This window comes from Pteropus medius, unplaced genomic scaffold (genome assembly GCF_902729225.1).
Source record: "Pteropus medius unplaced genomic scaffold, Ma_sr-lr_union100, whole genome shotgun sequence".
Lineage (NCBI taxonomy): Eukaryota > Metazoa > Chordata > Mammalia > Chiroptera > Pteropodidae > Pteropus > Pteropus medius.
The window spans coordinates 1,561,089-1,576,815 of record NW_024343578.1 but is presented as its reverse complement, the minus strand read 5'-3'; positions in this window follow the sequence as shown (position 1 = coordinate 1,576,815).

The following is a 15,727-nucleotide window of genomic DNA, read 5'->3' as shown; positions in this document are numbered from 1 at the left end:
AACAAGCAAGTTACCCAAAGGTACTGGAGCCAGTAAGAGGCAGGGCCTTACTCCACACCTTTTACCCTTAACCATTACAATACTATGTCCATGGATCAATATGGATCAATGCAACATACCAAGGTTCTACATGCAGCAGACCCTGATCCCCTCGTATAGATAGTAAGTCAAGATGGCAATACTTTACAGTTTAGCATACTATCATTCAGCAGCATTTGGACACACTAAAGGCAATAGTAGATTATAGTAATATTTTTGTTAACTATGATTAGAAACAACTTATTATAACACTGTGGCTACATTTTTACTACATTCAGAATATAATACTTTCTACTCATAAACACCTTAAAAGTAATACAGGATGATTCCCCACACTTTTTCTGTAAAGGGCCAGAGTAAATATATTAAGCTTTGTGGGCCATATTTTCTCTGTTGCAACTATTTAACTCTGCCATTGTAGCAGAAAAGCAACTATGTTTCAATAAAATTTTCTTTAAGGACACTGAAATTTGAATTTCATATATTTTCACATATCTATGTTTTTTTCAAACATTTAAAAATGTGAACAACACTCTTAGCTTAAAAACTGTATAAAAGGGGCAGCGGGCCAGATTTAACATGTAGCGCGGTTTGTCAACTCCTTCATTTAGAATATTGCTGTTGCCAATTTTGAAGCTCTCATAATAAGACGAATTAGAAATATGCTTGTAATTTACAGATGTGTACTCTAGAAGAATGTCAGTGCTATAGATATTGGAGCTACTATACTATACTATACTATACTAGAAATGTGATGCACAAATTTACTTTAGCAACATACAAACTAGCACTATTTAGAACACTAAATCTAATATCTTTACATTCATGTAACTATAAATATAAACAGCATAACTCACTATAGTGTGCTAGCACTACTGCTACTTGAATTGTAAGGCAAAGGGTATAGGCTGACATAATGCAGTTCAGCGCAGTATCTTATCATTTCTGTTCCCATAATTATATGTAGTAAAGCAAATCATAAAATCCCATTGCTGCTGCCAGCATTGGTTGTCTTAAACCAGTTACTTCCCTCAGCCTATGTTGTGCTGTGTGGCCCTAAACTATATTCCAGCAACACCTCCCTTTGCCCCAAATTGTGAAAACCAAAAAATGTCTCCAGACATTGCCCTAAACTATAATACTGTGTGTCATATTACTGCTATATCCCACTATGTTAGGCTGCCAAGATTTTGTAAATGAAAATCCTACCACAAAATTCTATATCAAACAACCTCGTACTATAATTATCCTAGCTCCAAATGATTAACAATAAACTATTGATGAGAAGTAAATATTTCAGTGACATCTTTTAAATAAGATATTGTCACCATGACATGATATGTCACCACTAACTGTAGCATCAAGAAGACTACTAAATTATAATCATACCATCCTTATATTTATAAATAATTCTATATTGTCCTCGAATGTGCTAGTCAGTTATGCTGCCATATAATCTCCAAGCTATATCAATAAGCTTGGGTTAGAGATGGGGACATTTATGGAATGCTGACAGCGAAAAGCACTTCACAATAATTATTTCACATGATTCCTTCACTAATTGTGGGCACAAGCTGTGAGAAGGCACGTGTTGCAAATTACAGGTCTAAGGTTCAGAGAGATTACACTACTTGACCAAGTCACACAGGCAGTGATGAACAAAGCCAGAATTTGAAGCTGCCTTAATGGATAACAGCCTGTGTTCTGTCTACTTTGCCACCATGTCAACTTTCACCATGTCACTTTCTTTTCACTCCATGTGCTATCATTGAGGCTCAGTAAAGAGCAATTGCATTCGGCCATATTGCATTATATTGTCTGTAATGCTGGCACCAGCATCACTACTGTATTATTCCACATACTTTTTTAGCTGAAAAATTGACAAGATTATTATTCCACAGATGGTGTACCAGTGACACTCTATCATCAATTTCAGTAACAATGACACGATTACACTCTCTATAATTTTTCTAACAGTAATGTTGCCCTCCCTTGTACATAATCCTCCCTAGTTATGAGAATGACAGAACCGCTATGCTAATGTGACTTAACAGTTTTAATAGAAACAACAAAACTGCAAACATGGAGCCCACCGGTCTATACTAAAGTATATCCTATGTCTGGAAAAGCACCATGGTGAATATAACTCCACAGTGAAATAGTTAATGAAGTGTCGCTGCTCCTCAAAGCAGGACTATGGGCTGTGAGTGTCTCATTTTTACATCACTGATACCTTGCAATTTGCCTGTCACACTAGGAAACACTTAGATTCTATGCCATCTCTGACATCGAAAGTAATACCTTTGCTGCACCACTCTATATTATGGTCCTATAATTTTAACATTCATGATGACATTACTGCTAAGCAATGTCATACTTGCTTCTAAACTGGATGAGATTCTGCCGCTATATTAACTAACATGTGATACCTATAATTTTAACAAAATATTAATGTAAGCATTCTAACACTTAAATAGCAAGTATTCCCTGAAGAGATATACTTTTCAAATATCTTCAGAATGATAAACCATAATGCATTTTGGTTTATTTAATGCAGTAATGAAACAATATTCTGATTAGCCACACATATTATGATAGTCTCAATATTTATAATTTATAATTTTATATAAATATCATATACTATGCTTTTTATATTTACCATCAATCATGTTATTATTCTTTACAATAATAGCATGAATATAACAGATATAGTACAATAAAATATAGTGCATACAAATATAATTTAATAATGCATAAGCAGTGTGCCATACTGAGATCTACATTGTTTTTTCACTATTAGCAGGAATATTATAATGTTCTACTATAATGTACTTCCTCTAATACTAGAAAATAGTAATATACACTACATTTTTTAAAAATTACTTTAAGTTTAGAAATAATGATAAATTTCTTCCTCCAATAGCAACACTTGTATTAGATGAGGGCTGTTTTGCAATTATTTAGCAACAATTTGCTACTAAGCTATATATACTTAAATGTAATAGGTACCATTTCTTAACTTGTAGCAATAACACCAAAGTACCGACCAGCCCATAAATTTAGTATTAAATTAGTTTTCATTAGTATTATTCTTTTAGTTTTAGTATTACTATAACTACAGTATGTCATATTTGGCATACTACTCTGACACCACCAAAAGGAATATAATGAATATTATATAAAGCATGATCTTTGAAGTTGGACTAAGTCACACATAAGATTTGAGTCACAGCTTCACAACTTACTCCTTGGGTGATTTTGCTCAAAGTATGTGATAATTTTAAGCCTCAGTTTTTTCATATATATGATGGCACTCATCACAGAACTCATTTCACGGTATTATTCTGAGATTTAAATCTGACAATACATCTAAATGAGGAATATTTCTAATTGCACAAGATGTGATGATTTCAATAATTATTAGTTGCTACTGTATTAATTATTTTTACTATTATATTAATACCTCACTCTTTTTTTGGTAACAATAATACTACCAGGCTACTTAGAAATAATATTACTATATAATATGCCATCAATTATTAGAACCAATTTTGTAAAAGCAAAGCTACCATATCATCCTATGCTGCATTGCTCTCCTCTACTTTCTTTTGCTTTAATACTATTGATGGTATTTTTAACTCTTCTTTTAACACAACTTTAAACCACTCTATTCTAAATTATACCTTACCTCTAGCGATGGCAGTATGCAGACATTACGACATTATGCCAGGTTAATTATGTTTAGTCAATTTGTATTGACTGTCAAGCTGGAACAGAAAGGCATGTATATGTCACAACCTACAGATTGTTGTATTTTTAATTTTAAATTTAGTACAGAATAGTAACATTGATATAGCTCTACCATGCTATATTCTACTAACTTATACTACGTCCAATATGGGCTTGATGACAGAGATGGTAATATCATACCATTGTACATACTGGTAGGCTATAAAATACATTACTTTTCATAGCAATAGGTATAATAATTTTACCTCATACTACTATTCATATTAGTCTCAGTGTTATTAGTCAATTATGTCATACTATGTATACATTTCATCACAACTGCATCACACTGTGCTCTACTCTATTTCAATATATTATACCATCAATAATAATAATTGTTCATTGATATGCTACTTGTAATTACAATAGCAATAATATTAATATCACCATGGTTTGATGCTCTAATCTCAGTAATATTAATAAAGTGGCTATACTATGAACTACTATATTGCCCAATTGGTGACATTACTTTCAATACCATTAATGATAATGCCATGACATTGTACACTCCTGCCTATAGTTTAAATCGTTTATTAGTGGTGAGTCATTGTCAGTTGGTATCAGGCAACACTATTATTGCCATGTTATCATGCTGTTAGCAATCATACCAGTTGAGGAGATTAATTATTCTGTTTTTAATTTAGTATTAATATTAATTTTTATTGCTAATTTTGTAACAAAAGAGGTTCTATGCTATTTTTACTATGTCTTATAATGATGAGATGGTCTGCTATATATTAAAATATTTTAGTTCTATGAAATCCCAACACAACTCAATTCATTTTATTTACATCAAACAATAGTCTTAAACATTTAATGGCCTTAAACATTTAAACATCTGATAACGTGATGAATCTCTTAAATTCCCCATGCAATTTTAAGAATTGTAAGAAATTTCTTAGGTTACTAAATTCTAGGGTAAGATTTTGAAGTTTAGTTACATATTTTGACCTGTATCATGTTAACACGTAAAATTCTTTACTACGCTATCTGTTGTTGAGAATTGTATACTCTTAATATATTTCAAAATTCTGTTCCCACATTTGTATCACCAAAGTCTGTGCTCATATCTGACTTTAGTTTTATGAATAGAAATCGAATCTGACAGAGTCTGGAGGGTGTGTATGTATGTGGAAAACAAATAAAGCTCAGATTTTGACCAAATAAGTCAATGGTCAATGTTTTAGGCTAGTTCTGGAAGGGACTTCATTATATTTGAAGTTTATAAAGGTTATTTTGGCCATGGAGAAGAGAAAGAATTGGAAGAGCCAAGAATAGAAGGAAAATAAATAATTATTAGGTATTGCAGTAAGCTAGTAGTAGGCACAAACAGAAATGGACACATTTATAATGTAGTTAGTGGAAGACTTGGTCATGGTCTAGTTGTAGAAATGAGGTAAAGACGATAGTCAAGAATGACATCTGAATTGGCAAATAGATTTATGGTGGTGCCATTCAGTAAAGTAAGGAATACAGAACTAAGGAATACAAATTTGGGGAGTAAGGGAGAAGGTAGGTAGAAAGATATGAGTTCTATCAGGGACATATCTGGTTTAGGATCTCTGCCAAATACCCAAGTAATGTCCAGCAAGCAAATGGATATATGAGTTCACAAGTAAGGAGCCAGGCCTGAAGTTAACATTTCAAGGGCATCTGTTCACATACAGTGGAAGCAGTGGGAGCCTGGGGAAGCCTATAGGATGAGAAGAGGAGGGTTTAGGACCATGATGGGCTCCAGCATCGAAGAACTAGGGAAGGGTGGACAAAGGGACCAGGAAGCAGTGGCCAAAACAACTGGAAGAAAATAAGGGAGTGTCTTGCTGCAGAAGTCATGAGATGTGTATGCTTTGAAAAGGAAAGGGAAATTAAAAGTGTGATTTGTGTCATGAAGTTAAAAGTATAAGGAATGAAACTTGTCCTTGGATTTAGTAATAGTCTCGGTAGAAAAAGAATTTAAGGAGGTAGAAGGTAGAGGGGAAGTTACAGAGGGTTAGGAGGTGAGGAAGAAATGAACTTGACTTATAAAGTTCTCAGTTAACTCATAACAGAATAGAAGTTGGACATATATCTTCCCCCTTTTCGTTTAATAAACTGTTGAATTCTTATTCTTAATATAATTGTTTTATTTTATCTGAATTATCCCAGATTTGGCATGTAATATCAACTTTTCTACATTTTCTTGATTTCTTTAATGACAGGTGAATAGGTCAAAATAAAGCACGTGCCAATAAATTAGGTAAAATAATATTTCTAAAAGTAAAATGGATGCTGTACTTCCCAGATGGGTGGATATTTCTTTAAGACCACGCAATACGAACCACTACAAAATTGACCACAAAACTGATGTTCTACATCTGTGATTACATGAGTCGACACAATAAATTTGTGATACTGGCATTGCTCCATGTCACAGATTCAAAACAAAACAAAATAAAACCTGAGGCTCAGATAGCACAGATGGTGAGTGAAGAGCCCAGATGCTCCTTCCAGTCGCCTATGTTCTATATGGCATAAAGGATATATTTGAAACTATATCATGATGACATTCAAATGCAGGTAGCTTTGAAAGAAAGCACATTTCAGTGATCAAAAAACATGTCAGGAAAAGTTTTAAAGATTCTTAAAAAAGAAAAAAAAAGACTGATGCATAATGTTATACACAAGATTGAATTTCAGGCAAAAAGCATTGAGACAACCGGGCACAGCTCATTAGCAAGTGAAACCATTGAAATATCTGAAGCAGAACTATAGGGAGAACAATTAGTAATAGTTATGAAGATAATAGCAGGGGGAGACCTTAATTTACCTCTCTCAGAACATGACAATTACCTAGACAAAACTTAAGTAACAGTAGATAGAGACTAATGAACTCGATTATTAATAAAGATCTAATTAACGTATATTAAAGGCTATACTCTGACAATACTCTCATAGAGTGCCAATATATCATGAACACAACATGCTTCAGTTTCCTCATTTGGTTACCCAACCTATGAAGTGTAAAGAGTACCTGGGATAGGCACTGAGGAAAACCTCTTGTATTAGTCCACTCAGGCTGCAGTAACAGAACTCCATAGACTGGGGAGCTTGAACAACAGAAATTAATTTTCTCACAGTTTTGAAGGCCAGAAGTCCCAGATCAAGGTTTGGCAGGGTCTGTTTCTGGTAAGAGCTCTCTTCCTGGCTGCTTTCCCACTATGTCTTCACATGATGTAGAAAGAGTGATCTCTGGTGTCTCTTCCTTTTATAGGAACCCAAGTCCTATCAGATCCGATCTCCACCCTTATAATCACATTTAACCTTAATCACTTCTTAAAAGACCCTGTTTCCAATGCAATCACGTGAGAGATTTGTGCTTCAACATATAAATTTTGGAGGGACACAAACATTCAGTCCATAACACCTTCCACCAGCAAAAGCTATTCTCTGCCTGAGAATTCCATTCTCTCTATACCTTTAGAAATCTTCCCAAATCCTGTTCAGTAGGATCAGCCCCCTTGGTCAACATGTCCCTCAGCATAGTCATGTCTGTGCCTCTATTAAGTGTGCTCATATTAGTTACTTTGATATTAATGTACTAATAATTCAGTCACAATCGGAAGGAGGAGGAGGAGGAAGAAGAGGAGAAGGAGAAGATGAAACACTATTGAATGCTTTCTGCATGTCAAGACAGTACTAAATGCTTTACAGATATAATCATCACAACCCTCTAAAATTAACACAGCAATTATCCGCATTTCACAAAGGAAATTAAGACATACAGACATCAAGCATACTGCCCTAGATGGCTTCACTCCAGGGCTCTGGATCTGAACCATGCATCTTATACCATATTAGAATACCATTATTCCTCCCCGCTGAGCCAGATTATTTCTCACTTTGGCAAGAGGTGCACAAATAAATAATTGATCAATCTAACTAGCTTCCTACATGATGGGCAATTAAAATAGTGTTGTATTCTTTAAATGCCAAATGAAGTTTCAGCCCTCCTATCACTAGGATGTGTACATTCCACAGTTTTCCTACTTGGAGTGTGGATAATTCCCGAGAAACCTTCTACCTTTTTACAAAGTTTACTAATTGCATGCTGGGTAGAGTACTGAGTGGGGCACTAAATTCTTTAATCTAGAAGAGAGACTGCCTGAGGCAGCAGAATCACTGAGTGGGTCTTGTGAAGACTTGGGAAGCTGCTGCGATCTTAAAATGAATGTCATGCTTTTCCTACTGAGAAGGCTACACCTTTCTTTCTGTGCAGGTGAGACAATGTGATTTGCCCTAGATTGATCCTTCCCATCTTGTCTGGAAAAGAGAAAGCAGCTTTCTGGCAATAGCTACTTGGGCAACATGGTTTGGCAGGATTTCCAAGTGGCTGCCGATGTCTGTCGACAAGCCAGGGAGGTGATTTAAAAGGGTCAAGTTAGTGATCACCTTACATGTGATTTGTTCAGATAACAATGTAAGGAAGCGATGCTCCAATTATGTTTGCTTAACCCTCCTTCTGTACTTAGGCGCCTAGCTACATGGAGTACCAGAACTTGCACTCTTGACTAGGACCATGCAATACCGCATCTTCCACTGCCCATCATTACAACATTAAAATCACACATAAAAGATTTCTTCCTTCCCTTAACCACCCCCATTTGACAAAGTCTCCTTGTCTGGTTAAATCCAGCTTTTGTTTGTTCTCTGCCTTGCTCAAGTAACTGAACATGATTGTAGCAAAACACAGAAAGAGTTCACTAGTCACACTTTGAATTCATGACAACATATCTCAAACCAGCACTGACCACAACCGGATAATCTCACTACTCTTCCATTGTGTATTTGCCTCCTGATTTCCAAAACGTCTACATCACACTTTCTCCTCTCGCCACTTTATCAGCTCATGAGCTTGTCAGTCCCAGACCAAAACACAAGTGTCAAATGGAGATGCCGCCATCTTCCCTCAAATCCTACTGACCTGCTTAATCTGTATTCACTCTGTCTGCTCCACCGATGCCATTGTGAAGTGCCCCGTCCTGTCTAAGGCAGCGCTTCTACCTGTGCCCTGCCTTCCATGGTTCCTCGCCCCTCCAGGGCTTTACTCCTGGGTTCATGCTCCCTCCTTTGCACCCGTAGTTCCCCCCTCACAAGATGGGGGAACTTAATGCTTCCACTTGGAAAGACCCTGTCTTGGCCCACCCCCTCCAGTCATTACCCACATTTGCTCCTCTCCTGCACGACTCTTTAACTTCTTAAGTTACTTGCCAGTGTTTCCGGTCTCCACTTTCTCATCTCTCATTTTTCCCTCAACACAAGCCTGAGTGGATTCCTTCTTCTCCACTGAGAAGGTTCTTCTTGAGGCCACCAAGAGCCTCCATGGGGCCAAGTCCAGCATTTATCTTCCTGTCCTCATCTTACATGTCCTCTCAGCTGCCAGTTCTTGAAACTTTGTCTTCTCTTGGCCCCTGGCACCCTTCTTCCTCATTTTCCCCCTTCCTCATCAGATGCTCCTTCTCTTGTTGTAGATGATCATTCCACGTCTCCCTACCTTTCATATCGGCATGTCCTAGCTCTTGGTCTTGAGACCCCTTCTCTTCTCCATCTGCCTTCCCTCATCATCTCATTAAGCTCCCCAGCTTTAAGAGCCACTACTATGTGAATGACTCCTAGGTTCAGCTCTTGATCCACAACTCTTCCACTGAGCTCCAAACTCACACACCCAGTTTTCACTTCACTCCCCCACTTTGGCCGTATTAGAGGCATCTCGACTTTGATATACCCCAAACATATCTCTGTCTTTTCTTCTCCAATCCTGCTACTTCCTGTTTTCTTATCTCAGTAAACAGCTTCACCAGCTTCAATACCACCAGCCAGTCGCATACCCCAAATGTTATGAACTGCCTTCATTCCTCTCTTTCTTACTCACATCCAATCCCTCAGAAAGTCCTGCTGACCATCCTTCTAAAACATTAGAAAATTTCTTCCTATGTTCCGTCTCCACTGTTAATCTTGGTAGAAGCCATGAGAATCTTTCCACAGAACAACTGATGTAGCCACCCAAAGATCTCTGTGCTGTTCCTCACCACCCCACTTTCTACCCATGGATCCACTTTCCTCAAAGAAGACAAGTCAAATTGTGTCTCTTGATTATCTTTTCATTGGAGGTGGACTTATGTCTCCAATTTATTTCAAAATTCATAAAAAAATATAAAATGCCTTGAGGGTGAATAGAAACATGGCTGGATGGCTAGATGTAATAAAGAAAATACAATAAAATGCTTATTATGAATTTAAGTGGTAGATAGATAGGAGTTCAACTTAAAATTCTTTCAACTCCTTTGTATATGTGAAAATTTTCATAATAAAATTCTGGGAAAACAGTTAAAAATGAAACTTCCCATTGTACTTAAGGGAAAAAAAATCCAAGCTCTGAAAATCTGTAAGTTCTTCACCTGCATTCTGCTTTTTTATTATTAAATTTATTGGTGTGACATTGGTTAATAAAATTATGTAGGTATCAAGCGTATAATTCAATAATACATCATATGTATATGACATTGTGTGTACACCACCCAAAGTCAAATTTCTTTCTGTCACCATATATTTGACCTCATTTACCCTTATCTACCTCCCTCTCCCCTTTCCCCCTGGTAACCACTAAACTGTTGTCTCTGTCTGAGTTTCTGCTTGTTTGTCTTACTCATTTGTTGCTTTCAGTTTTATATCCCATATGTAAATGAAATCATAAGTTCTCAACTTTTTCTTTCTGACTTATTTCATTTAGCATGATATTCTCAAAATCTATCCATGTTGTTGCAATTGGCAGTATTTCATATTTTCTTATGACTGATGTGTACATATTTTCATATGACTGAGTAGTATATTATTGTATATATGTACCACATCTTCTTTACCCAATCATCTACCAAAGGGCACTATGTTTGTTTCCACATCTTGGCCATTGAATAATGCTGCAATGAACATTGGGGTGCATGCATCTTTACAGATAAGTGTTTTCAAATTTTGGAGGTACATACCTAGAAGAGGGATTGCTGGGTATTATGATAATTCTATTCTTAATTTTTTGAGGTAATTTCATACTGTTTTCCATGGTGGCTATACCAATTTACATTTCCACCAGCAGTGTATGAATGAGGGCTCCTTTTCCCCTACAACCTCTCCAACACTTATTATTTGTGTTGTTCGCCTGCATTCTTATCCAACCTCTCAGGCTCCACCATCTTCCACCCACAAAAACATTCCTTCCCTTCCTTCCTTCCTTTCTTCCTTCCTTTCTTCCTTCCTTCTACACACTAGCCTTGTTTCTGCTTCAGGGCCTTGACACTGGCTGTTCTGCTGCCTAGAATGCTCTCCCCCAGGGTCTTATTATAGCTGGCATCCCTTTGTCATTCAAGTCTTCGTTGATATATCACCTCTTGAGGGAGACCTGTCTTGGCACTGAAACTAAGTATTCATCAAGTAACTTTCTATCTATGACTCTATTTTATTTTCACTGGAACCCTTATCATTAGCTTCATTGTCTATCTTCAACAATGAAAATATGTTCTACTAAAAACAGCATTTGATATGTCTTCTTCACTCTCATGCTCCAGTACTAGATGTCTGTCGTTAATGTATAACTGTCACAACCACCACCACTATGAGGTAGATACAAATATCCTCATTTTACATACAGAGCTTAACCTCCACAGCCTCAGTCTCCCTGTTTATAAAGCAAGAGTGTCAATATCTACATCATTATTAAGCAATTCCAGGGCTTGCATTCAAAAGAGTGTATTTTGAAATCATTACCTCAATGAGATATTTGTATCCTCATGTTCGTTTCTCCATTATTCGCAATAGCTAAACGTGGGAACAACCTAAGTACCAGTCTCCAGATGAATGGATAAAGAAATGTGAGATATATATATATATATTAAATATATAATATATAAATTATATATAAATATATAATTTATAAATTAATGTATATATATATAATTTATATATATTTATATATATATATGAAATAATGTAATGCCACTGTATGTGTACATAAAAAATAAGGAAATCCTGTCATTTGCGACAACATGGATGAAACTTGAGGTCATATGCTAAGTGAAAAAAGTCAGACATAGAAAGACAAACACTGTATGATTTCACTTATCTGTCAAGTCTAAAAAAATCAAACTCATAGTAACAGAGAGTAGACTGTGGTTGGCAGGGGCTGGGGCTGGAGGTGTGGGGAGGGTGAGATAGGGACATGTCGGTCAAAGGGTACAAATTTTCAGTTATAAGATGAATAAGTTCTGGGAATCTAATGTACAGCAAGGTGACTATATTTAACAATACTGTATTCTGTACTTGCTAAGAGAGTAGATCTTAAATGTTCTCACTACACGCACACACAAAATGTTAACTGTGAGGTGATGGATGTGTTAACTAACCTTATCGTGGTCATCATTTCAATACATATATATATGTATTTTTTTCCAACTTTATTCAGATATAATTGACAAATATACATATAGATATATATATATCTATCTTAAATCATTATATGTACACCTTAAAATTGCACAATGTCATTTGTCAGTTATATCTGAATAAAGTTGGAAAAAAATAGAGAAACTAAAGATACTCTGAATATCTGCCAATTTTTACACATTCATCATATTCTAGGTGCCAACATTTAATTGAACCTCAAAAGGCCCCTAAGAGCTTGGTTTTAGTCCCATTCTACAAAAGGGACTACTAAGGTATCTTAGTGAAGAAGGTGAAGTCAGGTGGCCAAGGTCCCACCCAGGTCTACACCTTGGTAGCCTCAACGCTGTCCACTGTGCTCTACTGACCAGTGCACGAGAATGGATGAGCTACTTGAAATGGTTGCCTCCTCCCCTTGTTTCATCCATACCAGCCCAGCCTCTTTTGTCCCTTACCTAATATGTTTCTTCCTTTCTTGGACAATTTCTCCTTGGATTCTGTTTTAACCCATCCATAGATAGTGGGAGTGAGTCTCCACACCATTGGGGCCCAGAAGAAAGAATCGTCCAAAACACCTTCCCCAAATCTCCAAGGTTTTGTTTAAAATGAAAGCTCTTTCTCAGTAAGGTTCAGTATCCAGTGATTCCAAAAATTTAGGACAGCTCTGGATTAAAGCAAGGAGAAGCAAACCTTTCCAGGCCTGGAAGGAATAACAGTGACAGGAGCAATAAGAAAATTATATATCCATCTTACCCACCTCCTCCACTGACTTGTCAGGAGGAAATCTGACCTGTCCTTCCAGCTTTGATCATCTCTCGTAGCCATTTGTGCTCACCATGCAGCAAACTGTGTGGCTCTATGGCTCCCATCCCAGTACTAGAAAAGAAGTCCCTTGAAGGGAGGAGGACTCTTGGTTCTGCATCCCATTGTTCACACAGTGGTTGGAACAGAGTGAAAGATCTTAAGGCTCATTCAGTCAGTCACCTAATCCCACTCATCTCTCTGCCACATCTCTCAAATCTGGCCCCTCCTTTACCATCCCACCCCCACACCCATCTACTTCAAACCTTTGTCAGTCCTCACTGAAAGGACAGCCTCCAGCCCTGCCGCCTCAGCATCATCCTCTGGAGTAAGAAAATATGCAGAGTTAATCTTTGAGTTAGACGAAAATTTGAGTCCTGCCTTTGCAATTTACTGAGTAGCTTTGGATCAATTCCTTAACCTGTCCGAAATGTGATCGTCTTACCTGTAAACAAGCATAATAAAAGACCTCCTTACAGGATATTAGGGGAAGTAAATGCTTTCATGTAGGTCAAGTGTAAAGGTGGTGCCTGGCACAAAGGAAGCACTCACTAATATCCATTATTAGAAGTCATGATACAAATCTCATACAATCGAAATAATTTTACTAACAACCATCTTGGATTATTCCGTTTTTCTGTTTAAAAACCTCAAAGGGTTTTCTTATGACCATCAAACAAAGTTGAAAGATCTTAACTTGTAGTCATGCTCTGATTCACCTTATCTTCCCAAGATTCATACCAGTACTAGCTATTGTGCTTTCTATCCCTGCTGCCCACAGATACAGTATAAGCAGAGAGGTCCTTGTCTGACCCTCACATTGCTTTATTTCCAAATCTCATATAAAAATTCCCAACCACATGGTAGGCATCTTAAGTGAATGCAGACTATCGACCCGTGAAAGCGTATGAAACCCATTTTAGTGAAACGATGTGGCACGAGGTCTGACAAATGCCATGGAACCTCTCCTAATGAATTGCAGTTTGGAACAAGAACTGCTGTTTTGGTTTTAGAAAGAACGAAGTTATTCTAAGATCTGATGATAGAAAATCAGCTTGGTTTGGAGAAGATAAAAGGTGCTGCTATTCTGGAAGGCCAAGGACTTTGGAAGAAAACTTTTAAACCCACCAGAATTAAAGTGCAACAACCTTTGTGTGTAAACTCATAACATTATAGGTTTAGATTAAGTTGAGTTGAGTCTTTTCCAGTTACCAGCACCTACCACCTGGATCCATTATGCAACCATGACTCAGTAACACCTCTTTCAAACAGGATGAGAATTAGACTTCATAAATATTTGAAATTTGCCCGTTTAACATTAATTCGACTCATTTGCTTGCTGGTTGCCAGCAGCTTATCAGAGTTGGAGCTTTTTCTGTAATCATAGATATCATTCATGAGTCTTTTAAAGAATTCATTTAAAAAATAATTTATTCAAAAAATAAAGGGCAGAACTCGGTGTATTCAGTGCCACGAGTATTCGAATTTCTCCATATCCTTCTGAATACTTGTTATTACCTACTTTTTTATTATAGTCACCCTAGTGGGTGTGAAGGAGCATTTCATTGTGGTTTTGGTTTGCATTTTCCTAATGGCTAATGATGCTGAACATTATTTCATGTGTTTATTGGCTATTTGTATGTTTTCTTTGGAGAAATATCTATTCAAATCCTTTGCTATTTTTTTTTTAGTTGGACGATTTGTCTTTTTATTGTTGAATTGAAGCAGTACTTTATATATCCTGGATACAAGTTCTGTCTCAGATATATAATTTGCAAATATTTTGTTAAATTCTGTGGGTTGTCTTGTTTTTGTTTTTGTTTTTTAATGGTAAATTATGTTGCTTTCTCCCTAGAATTCCTGGCATGTATCTGGCTTACAAAATTCTTTCACATTTCTCTGTGGATGTTTCCAAGGATTTTAGACCTCTTATGTCCCAAACTGAATTTTGTATTTTCTTTTCCCCCATCCCAGACCCAATTCAGCCAACTGGTCAACCAAGGCAGACACTAACTCTTTTTAAATCTTCTTTCTCCTCATCAGATCAAGGAATGTGAGCTAAAAAGAAACTCCTATTGTGACTACAAAATCCTTGCAGTTGTTTTATATCTTTACTTTTCAAAATGTGATAACTAGTTTAGAATTGTCAGGTGTAACTTTCAGGTACTGTTGCTGTACTACTAAAGAGAACATGGATAATGAGCTTATTCCTGACGTGGCAGAATGCTAAGCACTTTCTATGCATTGTCTGCCTTAATTCTCACAACTGCCTTATAAGGGGATTGATATTGCTATGCTCAACTTCACAGCAGAGATAAATGAAGGAGTAAGTCTATTGTCCAAGATCATACAATTAGGAAACAGAAAAACCTGGATACAGTCCCAAGTCCCTCGGACACCAAGTCCTAAGCTTTTGGCTGTGCCTCAGGAAGTTTCTGAAGAGGTGTCCACAGACAGACATTTTCAAAGGCAGTGTGGGAAGGAATTTCAAGTACTTATTTCATATTTGTAATTCTTGAATAGAGTACATCTTCCATCTGGGAAGTCTTTACACTGTTATCCAGACATCTGAAAATTTCTGGGACAAAGAAAATGTAATGTAGTTTCTGAAAAATATTGCTAATCAGAAACA